General features: G+C 54.3%; 1 protein-coding gene and 1 pseudogene across 2 annotated transcripts in view; both read right to left on the reverse strand.

The window, feature by feature from the left end:
• LOC311511711 (peptidoglycan-recognition protein 2-like) overlaps window positions 1-18,115 on the reverse strand; it is a 253,171-nt gene that overhangs the window by 32,639 nt on the left and 202,417 nt on the right. The gene's annotated exons all lie outside the window — the stretch shown is intronic.
• LOC311511958 (peptidoglycan recognition protein 1-like) lies at window positions 4,383-13,729 on the reverse strand (annotated as a pseudogene). Its single transcript has 5 exons — window positions 13,705-13,729; window positions 10,402-10,473; window positions 9,077-9,279; window positions 8,069-8,187; window positions 4,383-4,735 (listed from the first exon to the last, which is right to left on the reverse strand). The product of its transcript is annotated as a peptidoglycan recognition protein 1-like (transcript).

The raw sequence follows: 18,115 nt of genomic DNA on the forward strand, positions 1-18,115 counted from the left end.
AGGAACTGTCTTAGCGTCAGGGATTTCATGCACTGCACACAGCCTTTCAAAAAGTAGTCAGATATTCAGCAATATTGTCCGCCTCATTGTATGCAAAACATAAATGGTTCCACTTGTGGATTTTTGGTGTGATGGGAATCGCTGGAGTTGGTGGATTCTGGGTCTGTTTCTCTAGCAGGTCCAGTTGGTGTTTTTGCCCTGTTTCTCTTTCCTCCTTCTGTCTTTCTCTTTCCTCCTGCTCACTTCCCTTCTCGTTTTTATCTCCAGTTCTTTCAGTTACAATAGTCTCTGGTCCTCTCTCTCTTTTTCTGCAAACTGCACTCCAAAAACTCCAACTTCGTAATGGCTTCACTTCTTTCACTCATTTTCCTGCTTTTCTGTCCCTTCTTCCCTTTCCCAAAATAAGCAAACAGAAAATAACAAAGCTGTAGCCTCCTCCTGACTGTCCTTAGCCACCACACCTAAAACCTCACTTAAAATCTTTACACCAGTGTGTGAAGTGCAAATCATGCTTAGTACAACAAGCTGTATATTTCATCCTGCTGACTACAACACTGTGACAAAATCCCCAGGGTGAAGCCTGAGACTGCTATGCCTCCTTAACTCTCCAGCCTGGGCTGTCTCTCACAATGCTTTGCTAGTGACAAGCAGCAAACCCCTCCAGGTGCTGTGATCACTCAGCACAACTGCATGTGGAACCCCTCACCCAGCTAGATTGCATGAATGCTCCCAGATCCACTCATGAATCACACAGAAGAAGGCACCAGCCAAATCCCCCCAGCTCCCAGCCTTGTACCTCAGGAATATGCTGTCTTGCACTGCTCAAGACAAGCAGTACAAGTTTATTAACTGGTTCACCACTTCATCAATGGAAAGCAGATATACCCCAGCCTTTGTAAACCTGAGCAAACACCCTTACCAAACACTTCAGGCAAACTCATTGGTAAAGATAAACAATTAAACAAAATTATTGACTACAAAAGGTATATTTTAAGTGATTATAAGTGGTAGGTAAAAAGTCAGACTGGTTACCAAAGGAAAATAAAATATAAGCATGCAGTCTAAACTCTCAACCCTATTAGACTCGGCAACATCTAGATTAAGTAGTTTTTCTCACCCCCCTGGATATTACAGTTCATAGTATACAGGTTTCACCCTTGAAACCTGGGCCAGTCTCCTCTGTTGGAGTCTTCAGTCTTCTCAGTGTCTTTGTTGCTTGCAGCCCTCAATCCATGTGCTTGGAGAACACAAGTCCAGGCATGTCCAGTGGGCATTTCTCAGTCGGCAGGGAAGATTGAGCAATTCCCCTGGTCTGGCCTTATGCAGATGAGTCATTGAATTGTAGCTCCCTTGCTGGACAATGGCTGTTGACGGCTCTTTGACACCTGCCCAGGCATTGATTACTTTCCTTGCTGTTGTCTGTGGGGAGCTAATATCTGGCCGATTCCCCAACTTGCAGCATGTTTTACTGACAACCATACAACACAATCTCATAACTTCGTATGAATTAATGATACATATATTTAGATGGAACAGTGGGTTTCAGCAGATCATAACATTTACCCTGATACCTTAGATGCCATGCTTTATATGAAAGATCACAATTGCATATAAATAGGAGTATGGGGGTTACAGGCCACTCCCCCAAAGTATAGAATGTCACACCAGACACACAAGAAGCCATCAAAGATGAACACACTGCACAAAGTTCATTAACAGAGTTTTGCAAAATTACAAGAAGAAACCAAGGAGGATGTAGATGTAATGCTTGAGTAGCCAACTTTGTGTGATGATTTTAAAACATGAGTTAAATCTAACAAAATGAGTGTGAAACATTTTTCAGTTTTCATTATGGCACCATACAGTCCACCCTCACAGTCTCACCACTCATCGGCCCTCACCCCCCTGAAAATTCAAACACACCCCCTAATTTCAATTCCTGGGGAAAACCGTGGACTTTCCTGTATCTCAGCATCTGACACCTTTCTATTTGCTTGCCAGTCTCCAGCTGGCAGCGTTGTTTCCATGTCTCCAAGCCCTATTATAGGGTATTATGGATTCCAGTCCCTGGGCCAGTGATGACAGTGGGTGCCAGCTGGACAAGCACCCTCCACCAGCTTTGCATTGGTCTTTCTTCTCCTTTTTCTCTTTCTCGTTCCTAGGGTTGCCACCTTTGTAATTGCACAAAACCGAACATCCTTGTCTCACCACATACCCCGCCTCTTCCTGCGGCCCTGCCCCACCCCTCTCTGAGGCCCCAGCCCCCACTGACTCCAGCCCCCCTCCCTCCATCACTCACTCTCCCCCAGCCTCACTCACTTTCACTGAGCTGGGGCAGGGGGTTTGGGTGCAGGGAGATGCAGGCTTCAGCTGGGGGTGCAGGCTCCAGGGTGGGGACAAAAATGAGGGCTTCAGAGTGTGGGAAGGGGCTCTGGGCTGGGGCAGGGGGTTAGGGTGTGGAAGGAAGTGAGGGCTCCGGCTGAGGGTGGGGCTGGAGATGAGGGGTTTGTGGTACAGGAGGGGCTCAGGACTGAGACAGGGGATTGGGGTGCAGGAGAGGGTTCAGGGTGCGGGCTCTGGGAGGGAGTTTGAGTGTGGGATGGGGCTCAGGTTTGGCGTCCAGCTAGCAAGTGTGAAAAATTGGGATGGGGGTAGGAGGTAATAGGCTCCTACATAAGAAAAAGCCCCCAATATTTGACTGTCCCTAGAAAATTAGGACATCTGGTCACCCTAGGCTCAGGGCTGGGCAGGGGCTGTGGGGTCTGGGAGGGAGTTAGGTTGTGGAAGGGGGTTCTGACCTGGGGCAGAGGGTTCAGGGTGCGGGCAGCACTTACATCAGGCGGCTCCTGGTTGGCAGCACAGTGGGGCGAAGGCAGGCTCCCTGCCTGCTCTGGCTACACGCTGCTCCCGGAAGCGGACGTCATGTCCAGCTCCTAGGTGGAGGTGTGGTCAGGCGGCTCTGCGCAGTGCGCACTGCCCGCACCTCGCCCATGCAGCTTCCATTGGCCATGGTTCCTGGCCAATAGGAGCTGCGGATGCGATGCGGAACTTCCTTGGCCGCCCCTCTGCTTGGGAGCTGGTCACTTTTGGAAGATGTGCAGAGCCAGGGAAGGCAGGGAGCCTGCCTTAGGCCTGCTGCACTACCGACAGAACTTTTAATGGCCCGATCCGCATTGCTGACTGGAGCCTCCAGGGTCCCTTTTCGACCAGGCATACTGGTTGAAAACCGGACCCCTAACAACCCTACTAATTCCCCTGTTCGGTCCTGCTGCGTTTGGCGGCAAACAGGAAGTCCTGCTTAATGGTTAACCCTGGACGCACTGCACTGACCGGTGCGGGCCAAGGACATGGAGAGATAAGGGAACAGACGGTGGCCCGCCCCTGCACAGCCCAGATTAACTCTTCATTTCCCCGCATTGAAAGGACTGAGAGTAGGGAGAAACGGGTGCCCGGCTGGATCGGGGCCTAGCACTCAGGGGGATCCATCTCTAGCCAGACGGGCACTAGTGCCAGGCTGGGCGGGTTAGCGGGTGGCCCCCACTTACCCACATGCGCTGGCTCAGCGGCTGTCACCAAAGGCTCCTGCCCTGCAATGGGCTATCGCCCCCTGGTGGAGTCAGGAGGGAACTGCATCCCCATGCTCATTCCCCACTGAGAAGAGGCCACCCCAGATCCCAATGCGCTCAGCAAAACTCTCCCTGCCGCACCATGGCAAAAGCTGGCACAAGAGCCTGATGCCACTTAGGTGCCATTTAAACCAGATGTGCCAGCAAGTCCAGTCTGAGCTGTCTGTGCTTGGCATTTCGCCCCAGCGGCTGGTTATCCCAGCAAAGCTCTGAGCCCCCCAGCACACAGCCCTATGCCCAGCGACCGAGGACTCAGCCAACCATCCTGCTGGGGGCCGCGTCACCGACTCTTATGGCTTTCATGATGCTGTTATTTGGGTGGGGGGGCGGGGTGTTGAAAACCCCAGACTCCCGAATTCCTGGGATCCTCGGAGGGCCTGAGTTGTCCTTTTTTTAACGAAGGAAGTCAAGCGGCTTGTCAAAGTTCGGGGCCCTGGGAACCTTCCAGCTGGAAGTAGAAATTGATGGAGTCTGGGATTTTCTTTGATGCAGCCTTGTTTCTGACCAAGAATATACGCGGGCCTCTTTAGCTAACACCAGACCCAAAATCGCTCTCTCCAGCTTTTTCCGGGGTGTGTCACACACACACACACACACTCGCCCCCACCAACCATCAATGGGGGTTTAACCCAGCCCATAACAAGGATGCACCCAGCTCATAAGGGAAGATTCTAGCCCTGGAGGCTGCAGAGGAAACGGGAGGCCCCCAAAAGCTCAGATGACTTGGATCAGCTTGGGCAGCCCTGGATTTTGTTCTTACTTTCCTGAGGATTTTGGGGTGCAGCTCCAGAGCGGGGATGCCTGCGCCAGGCTGTGCTCTGCCTCGCCCAGTCGGAGCTGGATTCGCCCTGTGGTGCTGACGGGCAGAAATGATCGTGGGCGGAGCCGGCGGGTCTGGCTCTGGCGGGCATACAGGGAACAGAGCTGCCGGGCAGGGGTCAGAGTGGGCATCGGCCATGCCTCGGTTGTCCCAGTTTCATGGCTGCGCACCTGCCGCTGTGGCAGTTGGCTGCAGCAGGGTCTCAGGCCTGTCTCTAGGCCAGCCACAGGAACTCTACTGGGCCGTCCAACACCCAGGCCTCTGCCGGCGAGCCAAGGGGAGTGTGGACCTGCGAGCCAAGGGGAGTGTGGAACTAAAAACAGCCCAAAAGGGGCAGATCAGGGGATGGAGCAGAGGAATTGCCCCTGAAGCTCCCTCTGTTCCCTGGGGGGGCTGGTGTCCCACAATGCCCTGCATAAATCTCCCACAAGGCAGTGCACCAGATGGCAATGGGGTGGCGACAGTGGAAGGCAAGTTTAGGTGAAAGTGATCATGAGATGACAGAGTTCATGATTCTAAAGAATGGTAGGAAGGAAAACTGAAAAATAAAGATAATGGATTTCCAGAAGGCAGACTTTAGCATACTCAGTGAGTTGGGTAGGTAAGATCCCATGGGAAGCAAGTCTACAGGGAAAAACAGTTCAAGAGAGTTGGCAGTTTTTCAAAGAGACGTTATTAAGGGCACAATAACAAACTATCCCACTGTGTAGGAAAGATAGAATGTATGGTAAGAGACCACCCTGTCTTAACCAGATCTTCAATGATCTGAAACTCAAAAAGAGTCTACAAAAAGTGGAAACTCGGTCAAATTACAAAGGAAGAATATAAACAAATAACAGAAGTATGTAGGGACAAAATTAGAAAGGCCAAGGCACAAAACGAGAGTAAACTAGCTAGAGACATAAAGGGTGAAAAGAAAATATTCTACAAATACATTAGAAGCAAGATGAAGACCAAGGACAGGGTAGGGCCATTACTCAATGGAGTGGAGGGGGGGATAATAACAGAAAATGTGGAAATGGCAGAGGTGCTTAATGACTTTTTTTGTTTCAGTTTTCACCAAAAACGTTAGCAGTGATTGGACGTCAAACCTAGTGAATGCCAGTGAAAATGAGGTAGGATCAGAGGCTAAAATAGGGAAAGAACAAGTTAAAAATTACTTAGACAAGTTAGATGTTTTCAAGTCAGCAGGACCTGATGAAATGCATCCTAGAATACTCAAGGAGCTGACTGAGGAGATATGTGAGCCATTAGCAATTATCTTCAAACAGTCATGGAAGATGGGAGAGATTCCAGAGGACTGCAAAAGGGCAAATATAGTGCCCAGCTACAAAAAGGGAAATAAGGACAACGTGGAGAATTACAGACCAGTCAGCTTAACTTCTGTTCCCAGAAAGATAATGGAGCAAATAATTAAGCAATCAATTTGCAAACACCTAGAAGATAATTAAGTAACAGTCAGCATGTATTTGTCAAGAACAAATCATGTCAAACCAACCTGATAGCTTTCTTTGCCAGGATAACAAGCCTTGTGGATGGGGGGAAGTGGTAGATGTGGTATATCTTGACTTTAATTTTGATACTGTCTTGCATGACCTTCTCATAAACAAACCAGGGAAATGCAACCTAGACGGAGCTACTGTAAGGTGGGTGTAGAACTGGTTGGAAAACTGTTCCCAGAGAATAGTTATCAGTGATTCACGGTCATTCTGGAAGGGCATAATGAGTGGGGTCCCGCAGGGACTGGGTTCTGGGTCCGGTTCTGTTCAATATCTTCATCAGTGATTTAGATAATGGCATAGAGAGTACACTTATAAAGTTTGCAGATGATACCAAGCTGGGAGGGGTTGCAAGTGCTTTGGAGGAAAGGATTATAATTCAAAATGATCTGGACAAACTAGAGAAATGGTCTGAAGTAAATAGGATGAAATTTAGTAAGGACAAATGCAAAGTACTCCATTTAGGAAGGAACAGTCAGATACACACCAATGGGAAATGACTGCCTAGGAAGGAGTACTGCGGAAAGGGATCTGGGGGCCACAGTGGATCACAAGCTAAATATGAGTCAACAGTGTAACGCTGTTGGAAAAAAAGCAAACATCATTCTGGGATGTATTAGCAGGAGCGTTGTAAGCAAGACACAAGAAGTAATTCTTCTGCTCTACTCAGAGCTGATTAGGCCTCACTTAGAGTATTGTGTTCTGGGCGCCATATTTCAAGAAAGATGTGGACAAATCGGAGAAAATCAGAGAAAAGCAACAAAAGTGATAAAAGGTCTAGAAAACTTGACCTATGAAGGAAGATTGAAAAAATTGGGTTTGTTTCGTCTGGAGAAGAGAAGACTGAGAGGGGACATGATAACAGTTTTCAAGTACCTAAAAGGTTGTTACAAGGAGGAGGGAGAAAAATTGTCCTCCTTAACTTCTGAAGACAGGACAAGAAGCAATTGCAGCAAGGGAGGTTTAGGTTGGACATTAGGAAAAACTTCCTAACTGTCAGGGTGGTGAAGCACGGGAATAAATTGCCTAGGGAGGTTGTGGAATCTCCGTCACTGGAGATTTTTAAGAGCAGGTTGGACAAACACCTGTCAGGGATGGCCTAGAATACTTAGTCCTGCCTTGAGTGCAGGGGACTGGACTAGATGACCTCTTGAGGTCCCTTCCAGTCATACACTTCTATGATTCTTCTCAGGCAATTTACCTTGAGTGAATTTCCACCATCGATTGTTGTCAGGGTTTAACTGACTGATTGTAATGAACTGAAAAAAATTGCCTGATTGTAACAAATGGAAGAGCCGGGAATCTTCCACCCAACTTTTAATAGCAGGAATTGTTAGCGAGCTGGGGAGGAGGGTGGGTGAGGTGGAAGAAGCTGGGGCAGAAACAAGACAGAGTTTGTCAGGCCCATCTCCTGAGCTGGTGGAAATCAGTGTTACTCTGCTGACCCATGGCAGCTGATATCCCCCAGAGGTGTATCTGGAGCTTGGACTGTCACCTCTAGGTCACTGGGGGGACCCAGCCAAGGGCAGCAGGGCCAGTGTCAGCACCTGGTGAGAGCTGCTCCATGGCCACGGTGAAATGAGTTGGTCTAGTGGTGAGAGCAGGGAGCTGGGACTCCTGGGTTCTATTCTCAGGTCTGGGTGGGGGGTGAGGTACACTGGTTAAAGCAGGCAGGGCTGGGAGCCAGGACTCCTGGGTTCTATTCCCAGCTCTGGAGGGGACTCTAGCGATCGGGAGGGGTGTTGGGGTGTGCTCCCCACGCTGGCCCTGACAGGGTAAATTAGGCCCAATTGACTGTACAGGCAGCACCTGGAGAAGGGAGCGGGGAAATGACTGGAAGCAGGCTCAGCTGGAGGGGCCTATGTAAGCAGGAGGCTGGCAACAGAAGGGGCTGGAGGGAAGGAGTCTGCGGCCACTCCCTGGGAGAAGGGAGGGGTGTCTGGGGCTGGAGGCAAGTAACCCAGAACCCCATCCATTTGGCTTAGCCTGACCAAGGGAAGGAAGGTCCTGATCTGTATCCGGTTGGCCCCATAGGCCAGCACAACCCTACGGACAGTTACAGCTCGAGGGACAGCTCCTGGCAGGGCCTAGCAGGGAAATCTGTACAAACGGGACCCACGTACTGGAGAAGTTGCCCAGGAAACTGAATCCCAGTGATATCCGGTTCCAGTTCTTGGCATGGGCCCCCACGGTGCTCCAGCCTCTGCCCTCGTAGACTCTGCCGTCCTCACCGATCAGGAAGCTGCAGGCAGAGCGCAGTGTGAGACCCGCACGGGCACGTCGGCCGCACCCTCCCCTCCCCATCACTCTTGGCAGCTCCCCCAGGGTCGTTCTGGCCCTGCCCGGGTTTGAACCTGGGACCCTTGGAGCTAGAAGCTCAATCCTCTGCCATGCAGCTAAAGACCCAATCAGGAAAGGGACTGGAATGGGGGGGCTAACCTGTATTGTGCTCTTTGGCCATTAGGTGGCGCTGTGTGTAACATCCCTGATGGAAGCTGCCCCGGGGGACACAGCTGGGGGCCAAGTGAGGGCTGTAGCCAGCCCAGATCTGGGGCAGAAGGACAGCGCAGGGACCTGCCGCCCCGTGGAAAATTCCCAGCTGGGTTTCCATCCCCCCGACGTCACCATCTCAAAACATTTCACGGAGTAAAATCTCTGGCCAGGTTTTCGTTGCGGGGCGTCAGGCCGGCCCCAGGGAAACGTGTCGACAACGCTGGAACAGGGCAGTGTCACAGACCAGCAGGGCGCAGGCCACGCGGTGTCTGTCAGCTGAGCTCGTAGCACAGCCCAGGGGCTCCCTGCGGCCCTCCATCCCCCCACCAGCTCCATCACTGCCCTGTCCCATCCACCGCTCTTCAGGGACTCCCTCAGCCCCCCCCGCCTCCCCCTGCCAGGGGCGCTAAGCCCCCTAACTCCCCCTCCCCCGCAGCAGAGACTCTGCGTGCACCCCTCCCCAAATCCCCCTTTTCAGCCCCAAAATATTAAATATAGAAACCAAATCTTTGCTGTGGACAAGTCCCCTCTCCCCCTGAGTGTGGTCTCCGCCGCCCCCATGTGGCTGCTTGGAGGCAGCGGCCCTGAGTCAGCCCATAACTATGGGGAGGCCCCCACCCCACCCCGCTCCCACTCACTTGTAGGCAATGTCAGACCAGTCCTTCTTGAACGTGTGGTAATTCTGGATGCGCCTGACCAGCCGGCTGCAGGAGGCCGGTGTGAAGCAGCGATTCCCTGCTCTTTGGTGGAGGACGACATACCGCACTAGGGTCCTCAGCGGGACCCTGTTTTTTGGGGGCCGGCCCCCCCCACTGGGAGCGGGAGACGATGGAGGGGCAGCCTGTGCCATGCGGGGGAGGGGAGAAAGGGCTGGGTTAATGTGGGTGCCCCCCACCTGCCCCAGCCCAAGCAGCGGGATCAGGCCCAGGGCTGGTGCGCTGAGTGGGGTCGAGGCCGTGGCAATGGGGTGGGGGTGGGGACCAGCAAAGGCCGTGCATGGCGCAGGGGGGACGCGCAGCCCTGTGTTAAATGTGACGGGGCTGGAGAGAGGCCTGGCCGGGAGCCTGCTCGCCCCCGCAGCAGCACCCGCTGCTGGCAGCAAAGGGGTGAACGGGGAGCCAGGCGAGGCTGGAGGGAGGCCAAGCAAGGGCTGGGCTGGAGACCATGTGGGGGCTGGGGAAGCTCCTGCCCAGGGTGTGTGGCTCAGCACCCGTTTGTCTTCTCTGACCCCTCTGGTCGTTTGCATCCCTACGACCTGTTCCCTCCGCTCGCAGCCTTTCCACTCTCTCTCCATCTGGGAGGCCCCTGATCCTTCTGATCTCCCACTGTCGACCCCGCTGCCCCTCGGCCTGGTCCCTTCAGAGACGGGACGAACAGGATGGAGTCCAGCTCCCCAGAAACTGGAAGGTCAGAACATCTGACCCTGAGAAAAGGCTCATCGGGCACAATCAGCCTGGGGAACTCCCTGCCACTGACTGTCACTGGGCCAAGAGCAGGATCCAGCAACGGACCAGAGGTTTCTATGGAGAACGAGGACAGCCAGCGTCACAGTGGGTGGGACTGGACGGGTTCCTGCCCCAGGACTTGGGGCCACTACTTGGGGGGAACAGAAAGGAAATTCTGCTGTGGCTGGGTTATTCCATCATGGGCCACTAGGGGGTGTCTGGCAGCTCCCTCTGGAGCATCTGGCACTGGCCGCTGCTGGAGCCGGGACACCGGGGTAGATGGGCCCTGCTCCGATCCAGGGGGCGATGTCTAGGCTGCAGGGACATTCTCACCATGAAACCTCCTAACGGGGCCTTGGTAGAAGCTGGGGATCAGCTGATGTTGCCACTGCTCCTCCCACTGTCCCTGCTCTCCCACTCCCCAGCCCCATTTCCCCTGCCCTCCCCACTCAGTTCTCAGCTGCTTCAGGGATTCCAGGCCCTGCCCCGCACCCCCAGCCCTGGGGATCCGAACTCACCGAGTGACACGGCGCAGAGCGCTAAGAGCCACACGACCAACGTCAGCAGCAGCATCTTCCTCTCGCTTGGCCCTGTGGGGACACGAGCCCGTCACAGCCGGCCTGCAACCCCTAGGAAAGGGGCACTGCTGGGCTGGAGCCAAACACCCCCAGAGCCCCTGGGTAGCAGATCCCCCTGCGCTCAGGCTGCCCCGGGCTCCAAGCTGGGACTATCATCTGGGGGCAGCATCCTGTCCCTGCCCAGATCCCCTTTCCCCCCGAGCTCCCCGAGTCCCCATGGCAGCCCCTTGAGCAGCAGGCATGGCGGTGGCTCTGGCTGTCCTAACAGCCCCAGCTGGGCTGCGGGGAGAAGAGCCGTGCTGGGGGGCAGAGCTGGTTCATGGAGACCAGCGCCCCGTGGGGTGCAGAGAGGGGCTGGCATGTGCCCACCTGGGTTCCTGCAGAGCTGGGAGCAGAATGAGCTCCGGGCACCAGCACCTGCTTCTGTCTATAAGCACCCAGGCAGGCGACAGGGCGTGGGGCCAAGTAGCTGGTTAATAAACTGTCTTGCCAATGCTGTTTGGGAGCCCAGCCACCGAGGAGGAAGGAGTCGGGGGGGATTTCACCAGGGGGCTGCAGTTGCTGAAGACCCAGCAGAGCTCGTGCAGCAGGGCTCAGGGCTCCGTAGCACGACCGGGGCTGACAGACTGCGCGCCGAGGGGAAGGAGCGATTCTGGCCTGGCAGCGCGACCCCAGGGGCAGAACCTTCATCCCAACGTGGGCAAGGCTGGGCACAGAGCACAACCCGGCCTGGGGAGCTGGGGAACGCCGCACCGGGGGGACAGCACGTCAGCCACCGTCCAAGCCACAAGGCGGGCAGCTGAACCCTGCTCCCAGAGAGCTCTGTGTCATCCCCCGCCGCTCGTCACCCTCCTGGGTCACTTCCTGCCGCCTCCCCAAGCCAGAGGGAAAAGCACAGACCTGAACAAACCTGAGGCGATGTCTCCGACCTTGCAAATGCCCAGAGTCCTTCCCTCTCACCAGCTCAAGTAGAGCATCCTCTGGGCCTGCCTCCGATCTCCTTCTGCAGAGCTGCCAATCCCAGCCCTGCTCACCTCCGCTGGCACCTTTCAAGGGAGCTGCTCTCGGCTCCCTGCCAAGTTCCTCCTCCGTCCGGGCAAGGCCCTGCGGGTGTGGCAGGGCAGAGCTGCCCGAAAGGATGGCTGAGGGCTCAAGCCTACATTTTATTTACCAAACAAGGAGTGTTTTCTTAGCACCCCGATGCCACCTCGCCTCCTGAGATTATCATCAACATCATCGACACGCAGGACTCACCTGCCTTCGCTAGGCATCTTTCTTGCTGCATTTTGCAGCACTCAGCAGCTCCCGGTCTTGTTGGATGGAGATGGAAAGATAAGGGACGTCCCTTGTAATAAGGGACTCTTGGCAACTCTGCCACCAGGGCCCAGGGCAGTTCCCTGACCCCTCCCTCTCCAGGGGCGGTTTGTGCGCCAGTCACAGGGCCCCGTCACGCCGGGCGCTGCCAAGATACACAGTGACCAAGATCAGGGTCCCGTCGTGCCAGGCACTGCCCAGACACACAGTGACAGAGATCGGGGCCCCGTCGGGCTGGGCGCTGCCCACACACACAGTGACCCCGATCAGGGCCCTGTTGCGCCAGGCGCTGCATAGACACGCAGTGACCAAGATAACGGTCCTTTTGTGCCAGGCTCTGCAGACACAGAGCAAGAGACAGTCCTGTCCCAAAGTTTCCAGTCTACCCCGTACACTTTTGTCCAGGTGGGGTCGGTTTTGCTGATATATTTATGCCAATACAACAGCAGTGTGTGTGCAGTGACACCAGGATACAGGTGCCTGGTACCAGGGTCAGACCCGTCAACCCTTCTCATCCGGGAATAGTTCTAGCCCGGTTGCAGGGCTATAATTGTACCCCCACCGGGGCTGTAATGTGTTAACTAGCCTGGTACAGTTACACTCCTACAGCGTTTGTGTGTGGACGCGGCCTGCCCATGGGGTGACCTTGGCCAAGTCCCGGCCCTGCCCAGTGCCTCAGTTTCCCTCTCTGAAGTGGAGATAAGGACACGGCCTCGCTTGCACAACCCAGTGAGATCGCTCGGGAGAAGGGCAGTTGAGTGCCAGGCGCTGTGAGCCTCACGGCCCAGCAGGGGGGGCTGTAGCCGCCCCAGGCTAGGAGATGGCCGGAGCGCCATGTAGCTGAGGAAGGGGCGATGATGGTGTCACCGCTTAGGGCAACTGCACTGGTCCTGTCCCTCCGTGGCCCAGCCAGGGCACCCGCCCTGGGCTCCTGGCACGCCAGCCGCCACCTCTCATGGGCAGGACCCGCCTTGCTCTCCCTCCTGCCGGGTGCTCCAGGCTTCCCGGTTTCCTGTTGGCACTGTGATATCCCCACCAAATCAGACTGGCCGAGCCGGCCGCTTTTCTGCCCCCTCCGAGGCTACAAGCCCCATGAGCCCCACAGCTCCGGCCCCACCAAGCTCCCCCCAAGAAGCACCTCGGTGCTTACGGTGACAGGACTGCCGAGAACACGGGTTAAACCAATCAGCGAACCCACCCGCCTGCTACTAGGCTTACCAGGGATCCCTCCCCCGACTCCAGCCAGGGCTCCGGCCGGGGTGCAGCCCGTCAAACCCACCCAGGGGCTTTTCAGTGCTTCCAAGCTCAGCACAGCTTCTGCTGCGAACACGACCCCTGGGGATATGTGAGTGCCGCAGGCCGGTCCCTCCATCTGGGAACAGGTATTCGCAGCCAGTGGCTCATTCCTCAGGGCATCACTTTGAAAGGCTGAGGGCAGAGGTGGGAATTTGCATCCCCGCCCCACAGGGATTTCCTAGAAACCCATTGCTTTGTTTGGCCCAGCAGCTCCTCCTTGGCCAGTCGGTTGCTTTACAAGTGTCCTGTGACAGTCCTGACCCTTCCCAGGGTTTGCTGGAGTCATGTATCCCCCATGACTTCGTCCAACCTGCTTTGTGCAGGGTCCGGGAGGAAACTGCTGTCTGTGGCCCATCTCCCCCTACAGAACTGGGTGGAACCAGGTGCTGTTCGGCACCCTTGGGGAACCCATTGACTTAGTGCCTGGACAGGTTTCTCCCCTGCCTGGCCTTTCTGCCATGGCCTGTCACAATGTCACATTTCAATGTTGTGTTTAAGAAGCATTCTGCCATCATGCCAGCACCCGGCCTTCACAAACCCGCCCGGTCGGCTGGCAGCCTCCTGCCCCAGTTCTCTCTAGAGCCCCTGGGCCGATCTCTTCCATGCCCCTCCTTACCCTGGGTGCCCCCAAACCTTTTCCTTCCAGCACGCAGTTCATTTTCTTAACTTGCGACACGGCTCAGCTGCCTTATTAAGGCTGAGGCTTGTCCTGCTCCATCACATCCTCCGGGTCCTCCTTGCACTCAGCCGGCTTCCCCGGTGCTCCCAGCGTCACCGCAACCGCTTCCACCATCCTCCGCCCGTTTCTGACAACCCCACGTCTGCACCGTCTCCTCGGCTCCTTCCTCTTGCCCGCCTTCCCCTTTCCTTGCGGCGCTTGCCAGCCGCCCATTGACTTCCCCATTCTGCGGCTTCCCTTTCTGAGCATTTTCTGTCACTTCCTTAAGCTGCTGATTAAAAGCCTCGTGCGCCCGATGCTGAGCTGCCGCCCCGGGTCACGCTTTCCCCTCCACTCTCAGGTCAGCCTCAGAGACAAGCAGCGCACACGTGTGATCCCACGGGCCGGCCGGACGCGGTGTGGCCCCAGAACCTCCATGCGTAACAGCACATTTCTTTACAAACAATCCAAGCCCTCATTTTACTCTTGATGGCGTTAACGTTTCTCTGGATCTAGTCTTACATCTCTTCTTCAAACTTTTCCCCTCCCCTGTAGGCCCCTAGACCGTCCCAGCCAGAGTCTCCACACACGGCTAGGTCTTTACTCCCGACACAGAGGTTGTGACCCTGCCCGGTCCGGTTCCAGCCGGTAAACTTGGGTCAGAGGATCCCCCAGGGAAGCAGATTTATTACCAATTCAGCTTCAATCTTACTTCCTACTTAAACAGACCTCAAGGACCCAAGCCCCAGCCAGTATTTATTAGTTATTAGTACAGCGCCCAAACAGAAAGGCAGATCCATTACTGAGTCTGCTGAACCAAACCTTGCAGCCGTTGATGTAAACGACAGACTGATCCCCGTGATGTCTTTTGCCACTGCTTGCATACAGCCTGGACTACTTATAGGTAACTTAGTTCCAGCTTATCACTTCCTCTTTCCCAATGCAAGGCTACAAATCCATCTGTGTCTGGTAAATTTAATAGACTTCCCACTACACCATTACACATCTGCTGCTTAAACATAAACTTTTACCATCACTATGTTATTTATACATTTCCGTTTGTTTGCAGTTGGTACATTTCTCGCACAGTCGCGTGGCAACGCAAATAACAGGGCGCTAGGCTAAAAATGTTAGCAAATTGACATTTTTCACAGCCTGTGAGAGTTTAGCAGCATTGCCAAAGCATCTTGGGAGTTTGGGTCACCAGTAGGCCTGAGGTCTGATAGTAATTTGACCTACCAGTCAACAAACCTTTGTCCTGGTATAACGGCATCCCCACTGGGTGAGGCGGGAGTTTGTAACGTTTTAACTAGACCGGTCCAGTTAAAGTCCTCAGGCTTTTGCCTACAGACATGGCCGGCCTGCGGGGTGACCTTGGTTAAGTCAGTCCCCCCATGCATGCCTCAGTTTCCCCATCTATAAAGTGGGGATAGTGATGCCAACTTCCTTTGTGAAGCACACTGAAATCTGCTGGAGAAAGGGGCTAGCTCAGGGCCAGGTGTTATAGTTAGGGCGCAAGAGGGTCTGTCACTGCCCCAGGCAGGTCGTGGGAGCTCCGCGGAGTGGAGAGATGGTGGCAGACATGGGCAGCAGAGGGCACTGTGCTGGGCTCCCGTGGGGCAGGTTGGTGGCAGAAGGGGAGGTCTCTCCAGAATCCAGCAACGCACCCAACAGCCACTTTTCCTGATGCCTGCCCCTGTTGTCATCGCCCCTGGCACGGCCCCCAGCACCTCTTGTGTGTGTCGGGTGCAGGAGGGGATTTCTGCTGGGGCTGCCCCCACGCGCTGGTGCAGTGACAAATGCAAGTGATGCGAGATAATAGTGAGATGGCGCCCTGGTGAGTGCAAATCCAAGGCAGCATCCACACTGGGGCACTCAATCTGAGCCAGGGGCGGTGGGTTTTGTGATATGGTGCCGTATCCAGGTAGAGGCTTCCTATCCCCCTCCCAGGGTTGAGGATAGAACCCAGGAGTCCTGGCTTCCCGCCCCTCCTACTTTAACCACTAGACCCCACTCCCTTCCCAGGGCTGGGAATAGAACCCAGGAGTCCCAGCTCTCTTCTCTAACCACTAGACCAACTTATTTCATACAGACCGCATAACAGCTCCCACGAGGTGCTGTCGCTGCCTCTCCTGGCCATGGCTGGATCCCCGCAGTGACCCAGAGGCGAAAGTCCAAGCTCCAGATCCGCAGCTGGGGGAATCTGCTGCTGTGCAGTCAATGGAGCAAGGCTGATTTCGGCCACCTGAGGATCGGGGCCTGACACTCTGCAATGGTGGTACATCTACTGAGTGAGTCTCAGAGTCAGCTGGGGCTAAAATAGCCAGTCCGGCATTTGGGCTGGGGCTGAAGCCGGGGCTGTAAAATCCAGCAAGGGGGCAGGTTTCGGAACCTGGGGCCCAGCCCAAACCCGAACATCTACAATGCTTCTGTGAGCCCCGCCAGCCACAGACAGTTGATCGGGGCCCTGAGACTCACCGCTGTGGGGTTTGTTTGTTTTTTTGCTGTGTAGACGTATTTTTAGTCCTAATTCCCAGTTGTAACTGTGCCTTAGTGGGTCACAACTGAGGATGCCAAATTCAGGACCAACTGGTGAGAAATAGGGCAAACAACCCACAACGGGTGCTTATTCTTTTATAAGATATACCGAACCAGCCACAAAAGTAAACTCCTCTTTCACCACACTGGCTAACAAGAGAACATAAAGGCAATTTCTTCAGGCGTTCCAGGTCTTATATCACCACCAAAAACACTGGATTCAGAGATGAGTGGTTCTTTACAACCAGTCTCATCAAATAATAGGTTCTTCTGATCCCAAAGGACCAGCCACAAACCAAGGTCAATGTATAATTTAGATCATACCCTAAAATCATGCTGATGCCCATCCTTTAGTATCTAAAATCTAAAGGTTTATTTATAGAAAGAAAGAAAGAAAGAAAGAAAGAAAGAAAGAAAGAAAGAAAGAAAGAAAGAAAGAAAGAAAGAAAGAAAGAAAGAAAGGTGAGAGTTAAAATTGGTTAAATGGAATCAATGACATACAGTCATGGCAAAGTTCTTGGTTCAGGCTTGTAGCAGAGATGGAATAAACTGCAGGCCCAAATCAAGTCTCTGGAGAACATCCACAGCTGGGATGGGTCATTGTCACAGGGTCCCCAGGCGATGCTCTGGAACTGCTCCCTATGAAGCCTGGCAGGACTCTGGGGAAGTCTCCTCTCTATGAGCAGCCTGCCTTCAGGGCAAAAAGCTCACACGGCTTCCACCTTCCTGGGTCTGACCTTGGAGCATTCAGCATCCTCTGCCCCTCCGTGCGCTTCCCACAGCAAGTCTTCCCAGGCAGGGTCCTGGGGAAGCCAGAGGGTCCTGCCCCCCAGCTTCGCAGTCAGATGTGACTCTTAGCCAGCCAGTAAAACAGAGGTGTATTAGATGACAGGAACATGGTCTAACACAGAGCTTGTAGGTACAGAGAACAGGACCCCTCAGCCGGGTCCATTTTGGGGGGCAGTGAGCCAGACAGCCACGTCTGCACTTCACTCCTCGTCCCTAGCCAGCCCCAAACTAACTCATCCTCCAGCCCCTCCTCCTCTGGGCTTTGTCCCTTTCCCGGGCCAGGAGGGCTCCGGAATCCTTTGTTCTCCAACCCTTTAGCTATCACCTTGCAGGGGGGAAGGGCCCAGGCCATCAGCTGCCAGGAGACAGAGTGTGGGCCATTTATGTACCCTGGCCCTTTGCTCTGCAACAATTACACCCCCTTATCCCACCACCTAGAGACTTAAGAAATGCATAGGGGAAACTGAGGCACCCCTACAGTATTCAGAGGAAACATTAAGAACAGTCCCACTTCATCACAGTCATTCAGTCCTTTGTTCAGAGCTTCAGTTTGTAGCGAAGTTCCTCCAGAGGTAAGAAGCCGGATTGAAGACAAATTGGAGGGGTTTCCCAGGGCCTTTTATAGCTTTTGCCATGTGGAAGGCAACCCATTATTCTTACTGTGGAAAATTACAGCAACAAGATGTAGTTTGCAGTCATTTGGGCAAGTCCCATGTTCATGCATTTTGCCTAGACACATCAGGAAATTTCAGTAAGTGTAGATAGGCGTCTCCCATGGTCCACTGTCAGTTAAATGTTCTTTTGATGAGCCACTTAATTCAAATAGTCCCCCCAAGACATGCTGGGCGTTACCCCAGGAGCAAACATTGAGTTCCAAGTACAGAGCCAATACTTATTGAGACGGGTTGGATCACAGAAACCCCCTTGGGGCTGCCAACTGATGTGCCAAGACTATGTCTGCCCCTGCTTTCCCTGCCAGCTTGGGACTCCAGCGCCCTGCCTTGTGGAGCCAGACACACCAGTCTGCTCCAGCACAAACCCAGGGTCTGATCCACATGC

Source organism: Lepidochelys olivacea, assembly GCF_965140295.1.
Source record: "Lepidochelys olivacea isolate rLepOli2 genome assembly, chromosome: 23".
Classification (NCBI taxonomy): Eukaryota; Metazoa; Chordata; order Testudines; family Cheloniidae; genus Lepidochelys; species Lepidochelys olivacea.